We start from the raw sequence: 15,728 nt of genomic DNA, 5'->3' as shown, positions 1-15,728 counted from the left end.
ACGTTTCTTTTTGCTTTCTTCCTCCCTCCCACCACTTTTTCTTTTCTTTTCTTTTGAGTTGGTCTTTAAACCGAAAGCCTAGCCATATAGGTTAATAAATGGGAATCCTCATTCTTAAATTACTTTTTTTTTTTTGCCTTCTGGGAAATATAAAACAATTTTATCATCTCTACATAAACTGCAGTCTGTTTTCAATGAGACATTTTTCATGTTAACTTTAAAAACCATTTTGAAATAAAGTGCAGCAATGAATACATTTAGAATGACTTTAAGGAAATTTTTTTTTAATTCCTTGTGGCTTATGATACTTGCCCTATTACTTGCTAATGCTAGGGAAGTTGTAATCTGATCTTTGAACCATATATGGTAAACAATAATTTTGTGTGGAACCCACTGTTCTGTCAATAAGAGGAAAACTCATTGCACAAATGTAAGGTTTTTCTTTGCCCTTAAAGCATTTCCTGACTTAAAGACACAAGTTATGTCATGTACTGATTCTTTTGTTTTTTAAAATAACACTGTGTTTCGGATCTAAAACCTTTTAACAAGAGATGTGTTGACAAAAGTACTTTACTTAGAGAGAGAAGAATTACATGTCTTCTTGTTTGCCACTAATTCTCTTTATATCTGAAATGTAAATTGTTAGATTTTTATTCATCAGTTCTCAGAATTGAGCTCTTTCACACATTTGCTTTGTAGTTGTTCTGAAATCAGTGATGATAAATTGGTTGTATCTCTTAGGACGTGATGCAGATGAGTTATTTAAAACTAAAGCTTGTTACACAGCTGTTTTAGCATTTATGAAAATGAGAACTTCAGTATACCCATATCTTTAGGAAAAAAATGTTTTATTCTTTAGTAATACAGAAAATGTATTGACTACCTATGCTAGGTTATTACATACTTTAGCTAATTATCATGACAATCCAGTGAGGTGGGGGGTGTTGTCCCATTTGATAGAAAGGAAACTTTAGAGAGTTTTAGTCTAAGGCCTTAGTGAAACTAGACTTGAACCTAGATTTTTCTCTCCCAGTTTTTTTTCACCTACAGCTTGTCATCCCAAAAGATGGAAAATTTATATTTTTCTTAAAAATTACTTTTATTCTAATTTGCTTTGTTGTGTTACTAGTTACTAAAATTGCAGGGAGTTAAGTTCTTTGATTCCTTGTCCTCACTATTTTTTTGTCCTGTTACAGTCCTTACAATCTGCCATCATTTGGCAGCAGCAGAGAATTCAGTTTATTTTGACTGCTGTGGGATTCATTTCTTGGAGAAACTCCTTAGGGTGCCAGCTCACCAAGCATAAGGACATTGTTTCCAGGCCCTAGTAATCTAATTAGTACAACAATCTACCACTTTCAATATCCTACCATTTCTGTAACCTTTGTAGTTGCAAGTTTGTTTGTTTACTATGGACCTAACTTTTTAATCATTGAATCTATTTTGGTAATAGAAAAAAGAATTTCTAGTGTGGTTAAGAACCACATCTTATAAGCTGTTCTTTGCCTCCCTCTTTAAGAATTACCAAGTATTTTTTTAAATTGGAACTTGAGTTTCGATTCTTTGCTTGGATTTATCTAAGGCATTTTTTAAGAAACCTCTGAGGATTGATTTTAGGAAATTAGAGGAGCAGTTAGAAGGCAATTGGAAATAAGATAGCAAAATAGAAAAAGCAAAATGACCTGAAAATCAGGACTTCACAATTCGCTTTTACCATTGAAAATGGGTTTATTATTTTTTTCTTTTTGTTATACTCTGTGGTTTCATATGAGACAGTCTGTTGCTAAAAGCCACTAGAGATTTCATAAAGACTACTATTTCAGTTTCTAGAATTGGGAGTCCAAAATAAAATTGGGTAGATAAAAACAACGACATAACTAATGTAAATAGCATCTTCTGGTAACTCGTATTTTAAGAGATCCTTTTTCCACTTAATAATATTTTATGTGAGAGACGTTGGGGACTGCCTCACTGCTATTAGATCTCATAATGTTATCTGGTCACATTTCTTGTTCTGCCTACCTCTAGTTTACTCTAGTTTCTCTTCTGCTTTCAAGGCTCCAGACCCAGTTCCTGGACCTGCCCTGGGAAAGAAGTATCCAGTAGAGATGAGCTCACTGCAGTTACTTAATTAAAAATTTGTAAGCTGCAAAAAATGGCAATGGGCCAACCAAGAACAGCTACAATTTGAATTTTTCTATTTCCAGGTATGCTAAAGTCCATGGCACCAGTCAAGCTTAGCCTATGTAACTGCCTTAGGATGAAATCTATAATAACCAAAACTTTACTTTCAAAATCTTGCTTTAAAGTATAGTAGCATCCCTAACATCTAGGTAACTTGCGGCTAGTATTGACTTTAACATACCTCTTGCCTGAGTATTCCTAATTTAACTTGTTTGCTAGTAGTAGCAACCTAATTCAAAAACAATTTAAGAAAAATAAATCTGAAATGCTATTGAGTTAAGCCCTGTAAATGTACAAAAAGCACTCTGGTCTTCATTGAAAAGTAAACATTGACAACAGTAAAATTATCTTCCTTTAAGAGGTTCTCATATAGTGTATGTAGTATAAGGAATTAAATAAGTGACACTAGTTCTCCATCCTGCGTTCCTCAACTACTCTACACTACGAATGCTTTCACTTAAAGAGTTAATATGTTTTTCAGTAATTGGAAGTAATAGGTAAGATTTCTGGATAGAAGCAAGTAACATTTTATGTAGTACTTCTACCTGAAGAATTTAATTACATTTTAAATGTAAGTATAACTAATATTTGCTATATTTTACTTTGTTGCTCAAAAGAAGCCAGGCAAGAAAAGTCATAAATAGTTGGAATCGTAACAACAAAATTAAAATGTAACAATAAAATTAAAAACTGAGGTTTCTTGCTGCCTTAGATTTTAGTCAAGAGAAAACTACTTATGAATAGTTAAAGGGTTTGAGGTCAGTTAGCTTTTAAGGACATTTATTGCTTTTACTAATTTGTATGGATTTAGAAACAATCCATAAAAAGTGACTTTATTTACTAAATGGGTAGATAATAATACATGTCTTTTGATTTTAAAGTGTGATTCAGGTTAGTTAGAGATTACCCAATATTGAACAGAGGAATTTTATATTCCAGTTGTTTTAAGAGGTGATTCTAGTATTATAGCTTATGCTTTACATTCCCACCTCTAATGTTACTGCATAATGAACTTAATGTCAGCCAGTTTAGTCATCAGTAGGTCACTGATTATGTGCTACAATATTTGTTAGGTATTGAAAGAATTTTAACTTATTGAGTGTTGAGTTAGGACTGGAAAGGAAGCTACTACTAAAGTTATAGGAGCATTACCACCATTAAGTGAATTAAGGGGAAATCAAAGAGAATTGCATCTGAATTTCAAGTCTTATTAGTTATCACTGGGACTATTAGTGATGGTAAAATCTTTATTATTGAATGCAAGTTGTGTTTAAAACACGGCTCTAAGCACAGTAGGAATGTTGAAATGAATAAACCTTACTTTTAGTGAACTTTTAAAGTATCATACTAGAGGTGCAAACAAGGTACTTGAGAGTGCGCGAAAGAATCAGTTTTATGGGGAAGGTTGTGTTTCTACTGAGCCTCGAAGGATTGATAGAATTCTTTAGAGAGAACGGCAAGAGTATTTCTAAGTTATGGAAATAAAAGTATGTAATAATGTAGAAGTTGGGAGCAGTCTAGTGTGCTTAGAGAATAGTGGAATACAGAAAGATATGACAGGAGATAGAGTTCTATCATACATGCTTTCGAATGTCATGTGAACAAGTTTGACTTAATTCAGTAGGTAATGGGGATCCGTTGAAGATTTGTTAGCTAGGCACACTTTAAATCAGTGAGTTTTTTGAAAAGCTGACTGCGATAGAGTGAGGGTTGCTTGATAAAGTTGTAGATTAGGCAGTAGCAATACTTAATAAAGGACAACATTTATTATTATGTGTCAGGCATTATGTGTGAAGAGTTTTACCTGCAATTTCTCATTTAATCCTTACCACAGGAATGTTGTAAGAAGTAACTGAAATAATACATGTTAAGCTTTTAGCACAGGACCTCACCCATAGTAAGTGCTAAATCGTAGTGTTTATACTGTTAGCTCAGAGAAAAGTGTTCCTGTCCACCTTTATATGTGATAACTTTCTATATGATAACTTTCTATAAGAATGTTATGTTTATTGGGGGACTCTTAAGCTTAAGATGATAACAATAAACTACCTCTTTCTTTTAAACATTAATTCATCTCATTGGTGGATGAGTACTACTTGGTTTGAGGACTGCGTATTAGTTCACATTGAGTTAGCCTTTGGGAGGAACAAAAGGGAGAGACTTGGCTTTTTTAAAAAAAAAAAACAACTGGATTGTAAATTCGGAGACTACACATAGAGATGGTTAGTCATCCGCCTAAATATATAAGCCCATAGGTAATATTTAAATTAAAACCGTAGTTCTCATCTGTCAAGCATCCTGAAAATTGATCATTGTTGCAGCTGTTAACTATATCAGTAACAGTTTAAACATAGATAACATAGCTTTTGAGTTATTTGAAAGTTCATATAGTTGGCTAAGTACAGGTACTTTCACATAACTCATTCCATTCTACTATTACTCTCCTACCCACATATCAGCATAAGATAATGTTATGTGGTAATATATAGGAAATAATTTTATAGGGGAAATATTCTATTCTAGTTGTCTCAATTGTTTATAATTAATTGTATAAGTAATACATGAATATGTATATTTTTGTAAAAAAAAATGAAAACAACAGAGATTACTAAATCTCCCTTTACCCAGCACCCCCGTCAAAAGAATTAATGATATCCTTTCAGAACCTTTCCTATACATTTCATAAAAAAATATCTCTTTAAAGTTCATCTCTTTTTGGTATCTCTTGTTAAAAAAAAAGTATCATTTATGTAGATTTGCATCTTTTTTTCATTCATTCATGTCTTATAGGCCTTTCATAGAATTATTGAGATATCTTACTTAAAAAACAAACAAACAGCTGTTTGGTATTCCATAGTTTTGCTGTACATTAATTTACTTATTGATAGATATCCAGGTCGGTTTTAGTAATACGCACTGAAGTGACTATCTTTGTGTGCTCCTCTTTAAATATCTGTTTATCTCCAGATTAGATGCTTTAATTTATATAGACACAGAGATAGAACTCTAGTACTTTATTATTAGTAACGAATTTCATTTAACCCATCTCACAACTGATTGCAGTAGCAATGAGTGTGACACCACAGTTGTGTACTACTGGCTTAGAATACTGATCTGCTACTGACTTAGTTGAAATTGGATATATCTCTTAATATGTCTCTTCATAATTGTCTTAAGTTTAAAAAAATGATATAACAGTTGTCTTCTCTGCTTCGTATATGATGAAGATAAAATGAGATACCTGTATGTGCTATAAGAAGTCCAATATAAATCTGAATTCCACTAGATTATAATCTCAAAAGCAGGGAGTATATTTTATTCATCTTTGCATATTTAGAGTACCTTGCCTAGCATATTGTAGGCAATGTTTATGGAATGGATTCCAGAAATGGTGAACCAAAAAATGGATCACATCTATGAGAAAGTTCCAGACCAGTAGAAATTTCTTATACTTATCTTTTACATTATCTGAAATCTGTATATTTTTCACTGAAAATTTGCCACCTTTTCAACCTCATATGTCACTGCCCTGCTGCATGCACCACAGCCACAATTCTTTAAATTTATCATGTTCTTTCACAGCCTTTCCCTCAACACAAACAGTTGTTAAGTGATATCTTGCAAGACTTACTATTTCTCATGGCTAAACTCAGCCACTACATTCTTTGTGAAGTTTCTCATGCCTGTCTTCAATTCCTAAATCTTAGGCACTTACTCGGCTTGAATCTCCATTGCAGCTTATACACCTCTAAGTGGCACAGAGTGAATGTTACTGTAAATGCATGCCCGTGTCTAGGACTTGGTGGAATGTCACAGAAACAGGCAGGGCGTGGAGCTTCAGAGATGGATTATCTGAGTTGAGAAAGTGAGAGGGATATTGTTTTTGCTGACTTCTGAGATGCAGCACATGTGATGCAGAAGGCAGTTACAATCTTCTGTGATGTGACTGTGCCTCCCCTACTAATTCAGCTTCATCTTTCATCACACTTTCTCGCTGTTAGTCTCTTTCCACTTCAGTATTTGCCATCTACTTTTAGTTTCCCAAACTTGTCATGCTGTTTTATTCCTTTAAGCACTTATATCTGAAATATTCTTTCCCTCTCACCTGTCCACCTGGTGAACACATTTTTATCCCCTAAAACCTACTTTAGCTGTCACCTTCTTTAATGAATCCTTTTCTTAAATCTTACCCTTACCTCAGAATTCACTGATCCCTCTTTGTTTCCTTTGTGTACTGCACACTATATCTGTATCAACTCAGTTATTCATTTATTTATTGATATGTTTGTCTTCCACTAAAATGTAAATTTTTTAAACATAGGCAACTGTGTTTTTTTAATTTTAATATTTTCAGCATTCATTATAGAGTAAGTAGTAGTCAACACGTTTATTGAGTAAGCAGTATATATAATACATATGAAAATATAATATATAAAAATACTACACTAGAAAATATTTCATAAATGTTAAGTTGATCACTTTCATATAGTGCATATTTCATATTTCATTAGGAAAGTCTATATTTATGGATAAATATTATAAGATAAGATATCTAGGTTTTTTTAACTGTTATACAATTTAAAATACTCCTAAATTGACTATTCTCCAAGAGTATCTATAATTATTTAGAGCAATGTGAAATAGATTTATATGCAATAAATCTGCTCAGATAGGAGTTTTTGTACAGTTCTGAGATTGTTCTTGACCATCTAACAAAAAATTTACTCACCATAACTGTAATAAGACTGATAGCCAACTATACAACAGTTTCATAGTGTTAAATTTGAAAGAATGGCACATACTTAACAAAATTATTGTACGTATTGTATTTTAGACATTTTATTTCAGTTTAATATTTTACCAGTTTTAACTTGGCTTATTTTGAATTCTCCATAATTTTTTTAAGATTCTGAGTACTATTATAGTAATGAAATCTTTTGTTTAAATGTTTTTTTTTTTTGCACATAGATTTTTATGTATTTTCTTTGTTAGGAAGCTTAGCAGTCTCATGATTCACCACAGTTGTCAAATTGCCAATTAAGTGTATGTGTGTAATTTAAAAATTGCTGATTTAACTTTTTGTTAGTTATTAAAAGTTTTAAGAGATCAGTAATAACTATATATTTACAGTGTCTGTCTAATTCATGAACTTAATTGTCACACTCCCAGTGCCAGAACACACACCTAGGCATCGGCCAGCAGTCCACCCTGGGAAAAACTCAGCTGAGGGCCATGACATTAGAAAGGATGAACAAAGTTAAATGAGATGAATAGGAAAAACATAGGGCCAAGAAGGGATTGAAACAGCATGGGGATCAGTCGATGAAACTTCTCGTAACTTTTTCTGAATCTTCATATTAAGATGACATTTTATATTAATATTTTAATCAAATTATTATAATTTTTACATGTCATTGATCTTGGTTTGTTACAAATGTTTGTGGTTGACATAAGATGAAAATTGGTTCTTCCAAGTGCTTTAATTATCTTTTTTCCCCTTTACCCATAATTAGGAACTTACTGTCATATCACACTTATATCATGTTTTTTTAAAGGTGATATTTATGCACAGGGTGGATTATCCAAAAATTATAGTAAAAAAAGGTGCACTGAATGATAACTTTGTTTTAATATTAAAGCACTTAATGTACTGAAAAATAATATGAATTGAAATATATGCAGAAAGGTAGTTATATAATGTTTTGATGAATTATAACCATTCTGTCTTAGATTTATTGCGCTTTTCTTGATCCTTAGAAAATGGTAGCACTCGCCACAAAACCACAGTACATAAATTGCCAAGTGTGGCTGACTTGCACATTCCTTTTAGAAGAACTTATTACTGGTAAGCCTTTTAACCATAAGAAATGATCAACATTCATGGACTTGAAGCAGTGTGTTAACTGAGCAAATTGGGAAGTTTTCTTTTTATAGAAGATAGTGTGTATCATTGTTACTTCAGCTAGTAGTGTTTATTATTTTTCTTTAGAAAGTAAACCATAGCCTTATAAATTAAGAAATCCGTTTTTTTGGTAACATAATCCTTTGTTCCCTTCAAGCTTTTAAATAACTCTAAATCAGAACATAATAGTTAAAGTAAGTAGCATTTTGATGATTGATTTGGTATGTTTGTTATTTTGTTTTTGCAAATAACTGGTTAACTATATAGAATGATTCAGTAGGATAGCTGTTCTATGCTAATGTTTATGCTAAAGGTGGATTATAATTATCTTGTTTCTAATCTTCAGTGGTGATAATATTTGAATTCTAGATTTTTAATTGCATAGTTATAATTCTTGTACTTTAACTCTTAGGAAAATAACTTGATTATAGACTTTGAGGGGGAAAGTTTGCTTTGCCTTTGTAAAGTTGTAACATCATGCCCCAAGAAATAGAATTCTCATAATTTACTGTTAAAAATAATTTTGAAATTTGTTTGGTTAATGACATTTGTAAATTCTTTTAAAGTTAATCAGATGTAAAGTGCATCAACTTACCTAACTGGCATTTAATGAGATACTTATGTAATATATCAATAATGTAAAAGAGGTTTAAAATAGTCTACATAATTAGACAAGTAATACGATTTTTTTCTGGTTTAATCCTGAAATGTTAATTGAGGCCAAAGGTGTTAAAACTTGCTTTAACACTAATTTTAAAAATTATAGCATCATTCAAGAATGGAATAATATTTTTATTCCCCATATCAATGCTTCTTTCTATGATAAAGATATTCTTTAAGAATAACTCACTGCACAGTCTTTTAATGTCAGCCAATCCATAGAAGAGACAAATTATAATTAGTAATAAGAAACTGTTAACATCATATTGACAACCAAACAAATAAGTTGAAACATCCTGACTTCCCATTAGGCATCCTGGGGAAGGAAGTCTGTGTTAACAGTTTTTGAGGTCAGGGGGGCTTTGCAGTACAGAGAGTTCTGTTATAATTTAACATAAGTGTTTCTAAAATTCACCATGCTTTGCAAATCATGCAAAAAGGGCTTATGGAAAATGTGGAATTTGTGGTACAACACTCAAAAACTTCATCAGTGAACATTAAAAAAAGATAGGAACCTTTAAAAAAAACCATGGTAGTATAGTTTTATAAATATTAAATGGTTAAGAGATATATAAATACTTATATAATATTTATACAAGTAAATATTGTTCTTTGCTTTGAAAAAGCCTGAAGTTTGCTTATGGAAGTGAGCATAGATGTGGCAGCTTGTTACGGTGAAGTGGTCTTCTGAAATCAGAAGGAAAGTTGTAACAAGATGTGGATGGGTGTGACTGACTGCATGCAAAGGCAGTGAGCTGAGGTGTTTTTGTTTGAGGTGTGCTAATATTTACGTTTTATTTATTTATATGTAGCTTATATGTGCTAAGTATGGCTTTCTGCTTTCACCTCATGTATCTTGCAGACAAAATCACTTAATGCTCAAATTGTTCCCTAATATATCAATTGTATTGGAACAAATTTGCAGTTTCAAAACAAGGTATTATAGCAGCTCTGTATGTTAGGCTAAGGAAAACACTTCAGTTTGAAGGGATAGATAGCACTTTTTATAGTAGTCTTTAAAATGTAGGTACATTCTCATGCGTACTTAGAGATATATTGCAATAGATATTTACTAAGTATCTATTACTTTCCTTACACTTTGAGTAGGTAGGATACAGCAGTGAAGAGATAGTTTCTCCACTATGGAACTGGTATTATTTGTATAAATTTATTTGTCCTGGCCGAGGGTTGGTTTTAAGAGGTAAAATTGAACAAATGTGTGAAAGAAGTCTAACAGGGACTTTTTTGAGACAACAAAGTTTTTCTTTAACCTCTTAGATTACATCCTTTTACAAGATAATTTCCTAGAGTCCTGTCCAACTCAGTATTCCAATATTCACAGAAAATGTTATCATCTCTAGAAGTTATTATGGAAACTAGAATTAAATTTTAGAATGATTTATATGTTAAAATGGAAAGACCTCCTTACCTTCTTCTTCTTAAGGTAAAGGAGAATCTTAAAGCTGTTGAGAAGAGACTTTTAGTTTTATATATTTTATCCTGTTTCTCTTTAATATGCCACATGAATGATATTGTTCTTTTAGAATAATTAAATATGTCCCAGTAAAACTCAATCATGTAAGAATGGAGCAAAGATAAAATATGTATATAAGTTTTACATAATCCCAAAACTTTAGTGTTAGTGTATATCAAGGCTTTCTATAATAAAGGCCACTACACACTTGCAGCCTTCATTGGCCTTTCTTGTCTTCTGTAACTACTCCCCACCCAGACCTCCTTTTTCATAATTCCCTTCTTTCCTCTTTCTCCTTTTCTTCTAGCCAGACAGGTGACTCGTTGTATCCAGAATCTGCCTAGTATTTGGTTGCCTTGCTCCAGACTTTAACTTACTTATTTAAGTACTCATGATTCAAGACCACCTTCCTCAGCCCAGACAGCCCTTTAAGTACCTATAGCACAGTTTATACCACTTATCTGGCACTTATATACATCCTACTATTGTTTAGTTTTTTCAGGCAGCTTTGTTCGAGTTCCCTGGTTACACAGTCATTTATCCATATACTTGGAAGAGGAAGGCCTCAATGGTTCAGTCAACTCCTTCAGTATTCTGCAACCAGAGTAGCATGCAGCCCTGTTTGCTAAGGTTTTGTTCCTTTGTATTTTGTGAAAATTCATGATATTTAGAATAAATAATTATTACTTCCAGTGTTTGTGTTTTTTTGCTACAGGGCAGGCAGGTGCAGTAATATAGTTAACTTTCACTGTGCTATCACTAATCCTTGAAATTCTTTGAGTTCTTTTCTCTATTTTATAAAGAAGAAATAATAGTATTCCTGGCTAACATTTACATAAGCTGTTTTATTTCTTGTGTGCTTACTGTGTGCTCTTTTTTCTTATTTTACATGTATTTCTCATTTAATTCTCAATCATATGAGATAGCTACTCTATCATCATTTTATAGATGAGGAAACTGAGGCACAGAGAAGTTAAATGATTTGCCCAAGAAGACACTGCAAGTAAGTGGCAGATTAAGTTTTATAAATTAATGAACACAAATTATAGAATCCTGGAATTTATACTTAAGCAGCCATCATTATGTTTCAGATACTGTATAGTTTATGTACATTACCTCATTTAATTGTCTCATCTTATTAAGTGAAACAATGCTCACTAATTTAGAATTGAGGTTGAAATATTTAGCGTGTTAGGTCATCTCTGTTTTTATCTATTAACATGTTCTATTAACATAGAAACAAATGGCTTAAGTTGAATACTGTTTCTTAAAATTATACTCTTAGGAAATTCTGCTCTTTAGGAAACTTTGAAGGCTCTCAGTGACATTTAACTTATTCATTTGTTTTTTTATATAAGATTTTAATAGGAAAGGCCAATACTTTGACTGTCAAGTTTAAATTATATAAATCTAAGTAGTTTATACAAGGTACATTACCAGTTACTCCTTTTATTTTAAAAGTTGATTCTCTGGGAATTTACCTTTGCTCCATCGTTTACTTTGTGTGTTACCTCCTGGTCAGAAGTAGTCAATTTCTGTCTTTGACATACTTTTCTATATCTCTGTAGTCATTTTTGTTTTTGTTTTTAATATCTCATTAAGGCAGCTTGTTTGCTAGAAAGTAACACGTGTCATCTAAATCTATAGCTTCAGTAGTAGAATAGTGGTATTCCTTCCCCACCTCCCATTTTTCCCCATTTTTCCTGGGGTTAGAATTGCAAGAGCTTTGATGTTTTATTGGACTTGATAGAAAACCAGCTTTCAGTCACACATGGTTAGTAGTCTACAGGGTTTTTTTAAGAACATATATACTTTTCCCAAAATGCTAGTATAGGAAGGGACCTTGGAGATACACTCCATCTTTCATAATAGACTAAGTGGCTAGGCTAACAGTATTTATTGAAAAAAAAGTAATATAAACATTGAATTTGGATTTAAGCAAAAATTGTGAAATAAGTAATTAGGTAGATGAGCATAGGAGTGGGGAAGCATGGTGTAAATATGAGATAGGAACTGAATTGTAAAGCTATATCTTCATTTTTCCACTGTAGGAAATCCAGAGATAATGTATGAAATTGGAAGGGAAAAAAAAGAACCCTGTAATCATCACGTGTAGGAATGTGGAGCAACAGCTCAGTGGTTACTGCTACCGAATAAGATCAGAGCGGTGATACATGACGCAGAGGATTTGCTGCTTTCCCCAATGAACTTTGTATTACTGTCTGACTTATTACAAGCTGTTACCGTTTCCTGATTAGACTACAGCAGTAGTTATCTAACTGGTCTTCTCATATGTTCTTTTGCCACACTATGGCCATTCTCCATATATATATATATAAGTTCTTGATCATGTCACCTTACCTGCCTCTTAGCTCTTAAATCCTTCAGCAGCTTCCCATTGCTCTGAAGGTAAAACCTTCAGATTTTAATGGCCTTTAAGGCATTCCACCTTTTTTTTGCTCTCTGTTCTGTACAATTTTTCCTAATGTACCATGCCACCTTCCAGTCTCTGATTTTGAATGATGAAAAAGAGATTTTTAAAAAATGGCTGGTAGCAGCAAAGATAGATTGAGGTGGCAGGCAGCAGATCTGGCAGCAGAAGAAGGCAGAAGGTAAAATAGTGAGCAAGTTAAAATAGTTATCCTCAATTATGAACTTGTACCGATGTGCCTTTAATCCAGGAATTTTTGTGGCCTGGAGAGCAAAGGCATTGACTCTAATGCTTACTAAGCTGCCCTTAAATTCATGGGTCATGGATAAATAGATGATAGTCCAATTTTAAATACTCTTATTCAGTTGCCTCATAAATGCCCAAATTTTGGCCAGACCTATAAGTCCTGTTGCTTTTCTCTGTTGTTTTTTCATCTGAAGGCTGTGGTCTCTTGTGGGTACAGTCAAACGAATAGCTGTGTTGTACTCCTACAGTCCTGGAAAAATTCACCTTGATAAACGATGGTGAATATGAAGACTTGCTGTCATAGCTTGAAGTCTGAGTGAGCCACTAACTGATACTTGGTGCTGTCATAATTGAGAGGTCAGATAAATTGTTTACATACTCCTGAAGAAAAGAAAGAATAGGGTACATTTTATAAACCTTTCCAATATATTTACTCTTAGGTTCTGTGTGGTACTGTATATACTCGGCTACTGTTTAGAATCCTTAAGAAATGAATCATTTGAGCTGACAGCAGTTTAGGTGCCAAAACTTTGCACCTAATGCTAGAAACATTTCTATAAAGCATGATTTCTTTATTCTTTTCCCAGAAGAGCAGTCATGTTTGCATCTTTTCACAGAAAATGTTTCCTTTCATTTATTACTAGAAAAAACTTTCAGATTAAGTTATAAGGTATTTCTTGCTTTTCCTTTTGAATTTAAGTAGATACCTGTTTGTTTATTTCAGTCAATATGTCTGGGAGCCCATCAAGATCTTGATTTATAAATTTATCTTTTACTGATTTGTGGAAATTTTTAGCCACTACTTCTTCAGATACTTTCCCATTCTCTCTCCCCTATTCTTCTGGATCTCCAATTACAGGTATGTTAGAATTTTTTATGCTTTCCTACAGGTCTCTGAGGTTCTGTGCACCTCCTACCGAGTTATTTTTTTCTCCATCCTTCAGGTTGTAAAATTTTTTATTGCTTTGTCTTCATGTTCATTGACTTTCTTTTGTCATTTCCAGTCTATGGTTTAATCCATCCAGAGAATTTTTTATTTCAGACATTATGTTTTTCACTTCTTGAATTTGCATTTGGTTCTGTTTTTAAAAAAAAAAAAAATTTTTTTTCCCCCTGAGAGATCCAAGTGTATGTGCCCTTAGTCCTTGAGCATAGTTAAAATAGCTGCTTTTAAATCCTTATGGTCTAATTCATCTTGGGCTGTGTTTCCCGTGGTTGCCTTTCCTCTTGAGTATGGGTCAATTTTTACTATTTCTTATATATAATAATTTAGATTGTATCCTGGGCATTATGGATGACATGTTGTAGAGACTATAAATTTTATTGTATTCCTCTGATGAGTATTGCTGTTTGGTTGGTTGATTTGCTTGCTTATTTGCCTTTTTGTTTTGCTAGGCAATTAACGTGGCTGAGCTCAAACTACAGATTGAAATCTCAGTTCTGTTTTATCTTTAGCTTGGCTGCTTGGAATCTCTCACATATGTATAGTTTGAGGATCAGAGATATGTGCAGGATACATAGAATTTGGTGTTTCTCTTCTTTTTATAATCTACTCACTAGGTTTTCAGCTGTTGTGGTTATCCCAAAGTCTGTTCTTTGGTTCACTAAGAAAGCAAGACTGCAGGTTTTCTGCCTAGGTTTTAGCTACCCAAACCAACTGGGGCCTGCTCTCTGGCTAAAAGCCATTTTAAAAAAATGGAAAGTCACCCCATGCTATTCATTCTTCTGAGTACTGACTCCCTTCTCCTCCCCACCCCTAGCACCACCATCACCCATTTCCTTCTGCCTTCAAGTAGTTATTTTTTAATACTTTGTCTATTGTTCGTAATTGTTCTTGGTGAAAGAGTGGATCCAATAGGAGCTACTTGGATTCCAGGAAGTGGAATCCCTAAAATACAATTGTACATTTGAACAATTTCCTTATTTGTGTACTTGATAATCTTTAGAAAAGCAAGCGAGTATGATGAGTTCTTCAAAGAACATTGATGATATCTGTATATATTTTAATAATGGAGAAAGTTGAGATTTATTTTCTTGATTCATTCTCTTTTAAGTAATAAAGGTGGTCCAGAGTTAGACTGAGAATTTATTTATTTGCTTCTCCCTCAAATTGTGTGTACATTTCCAAATCTGGATCATTGGAAATGCATTTCGAAGCAAGGTAACGTAAAGAAACTACAATAAAACCTTCATTTCATCTAACAAATGTCGCATCTTTGACCAAGGTCCTGTGAATACAGCAGTGAACTTCAAAGTTCTTGATCCTGTGGAGCCAACATTTAAGGATAGATAGAATATAAATAAGTACATGTCAGGTATTGATAAATGCTATGAAGAAAAAGCAGGATATGAGAATGTGATGGGGGAGGTAGACAAGTGTGGCATTATTTTAGGTAGAGTTTGGTCAGGGAAGCTATCTCTGAGGAAGCGCTATTTGATCAGAAATCTTAATGAAGTAAGAAGAGGAGCCATGCAAGTATCCGAGGGAAAAGTGTTCTAGGCACAGAGAGCAGCAAGTCCAAAAGCCCTAAGTAAGAAATAAAATCGACACTTTTGAGAAATAACCAGAATTGAAGGAGCTCATTTTAGAACTGCGGGAACAAGGAGAGTGGTGGAAGATGACATCTGAGGGATTGTAGTTAGCCAGGAGCCTTGTGGTGTAGGATTTTGAACAGGGGGAATGATTATTCTGATTTACTTTCCACAAAGATCACTTCACTCAAATGGAGTTGCGGGGTGCAGGTGGAGCAAAGAGCAGAGGCAGGGAGGAGACTTTTTGCTTTCAATCTAGATGATTTATGATGGCGGCTTGGACAAAAGCAGTAACAGAG

At 33.3% G+C, this 15,728-nt stretch overlaps 1 protein-coding gene across 6 annotated transcripts in view; it reads left to right on the top strand.

The window, feature by feature from the left end:
* Positions 1-15,728, top strand: part of TAB2 (TGF-beta activated kinase 1 (MAP3K7) binding protein 2) — a 73,224-nt gene that overhangs the window by 21,271 nt on the left and 36,225 nt on the right. For 3 of the 6 annotated variants that reach the window (XR_003047347.1, XM_025049237.1, XM_015592129.2), the window contains exons 2-4: positions 2,058-2,207; positions 7,942-8,029; positions 11,147-11,223. The exons of 1 other annotated variant lie outside the window; for it this stretch is intronic. The gene's annotated coding sequence lies outside the window, so the exon portion shown is untranslated. The remainder of the gene's footprint in view (positions 1-2,057; positions 2,208-7,941; positions 8,030-11,146; positions 11,224-15,728) is intronic. 2 more of the 6 variants (XM_025049238.1, XM_025049240.1) reach the window with 2 other exon arrangements.

Source organism: Pteropus alecto, unplaced genomic scaffold, assembly GCF_000325575.1.
Source record: "Pteropus alecto unplaced genomic scaffold, ASM32557v1 scaffold185, whole genome shotgun sequence".
NCBI classification, from domain to species: Eukaryota; Metazoa; Chordata; class Mammalia; order Chiroptera; family Pteropodidae; genus Pteropus; species Pteropus alecto.
This window is presented reverse-complemented; position numbering and strand designations above follow the sequence as displayed.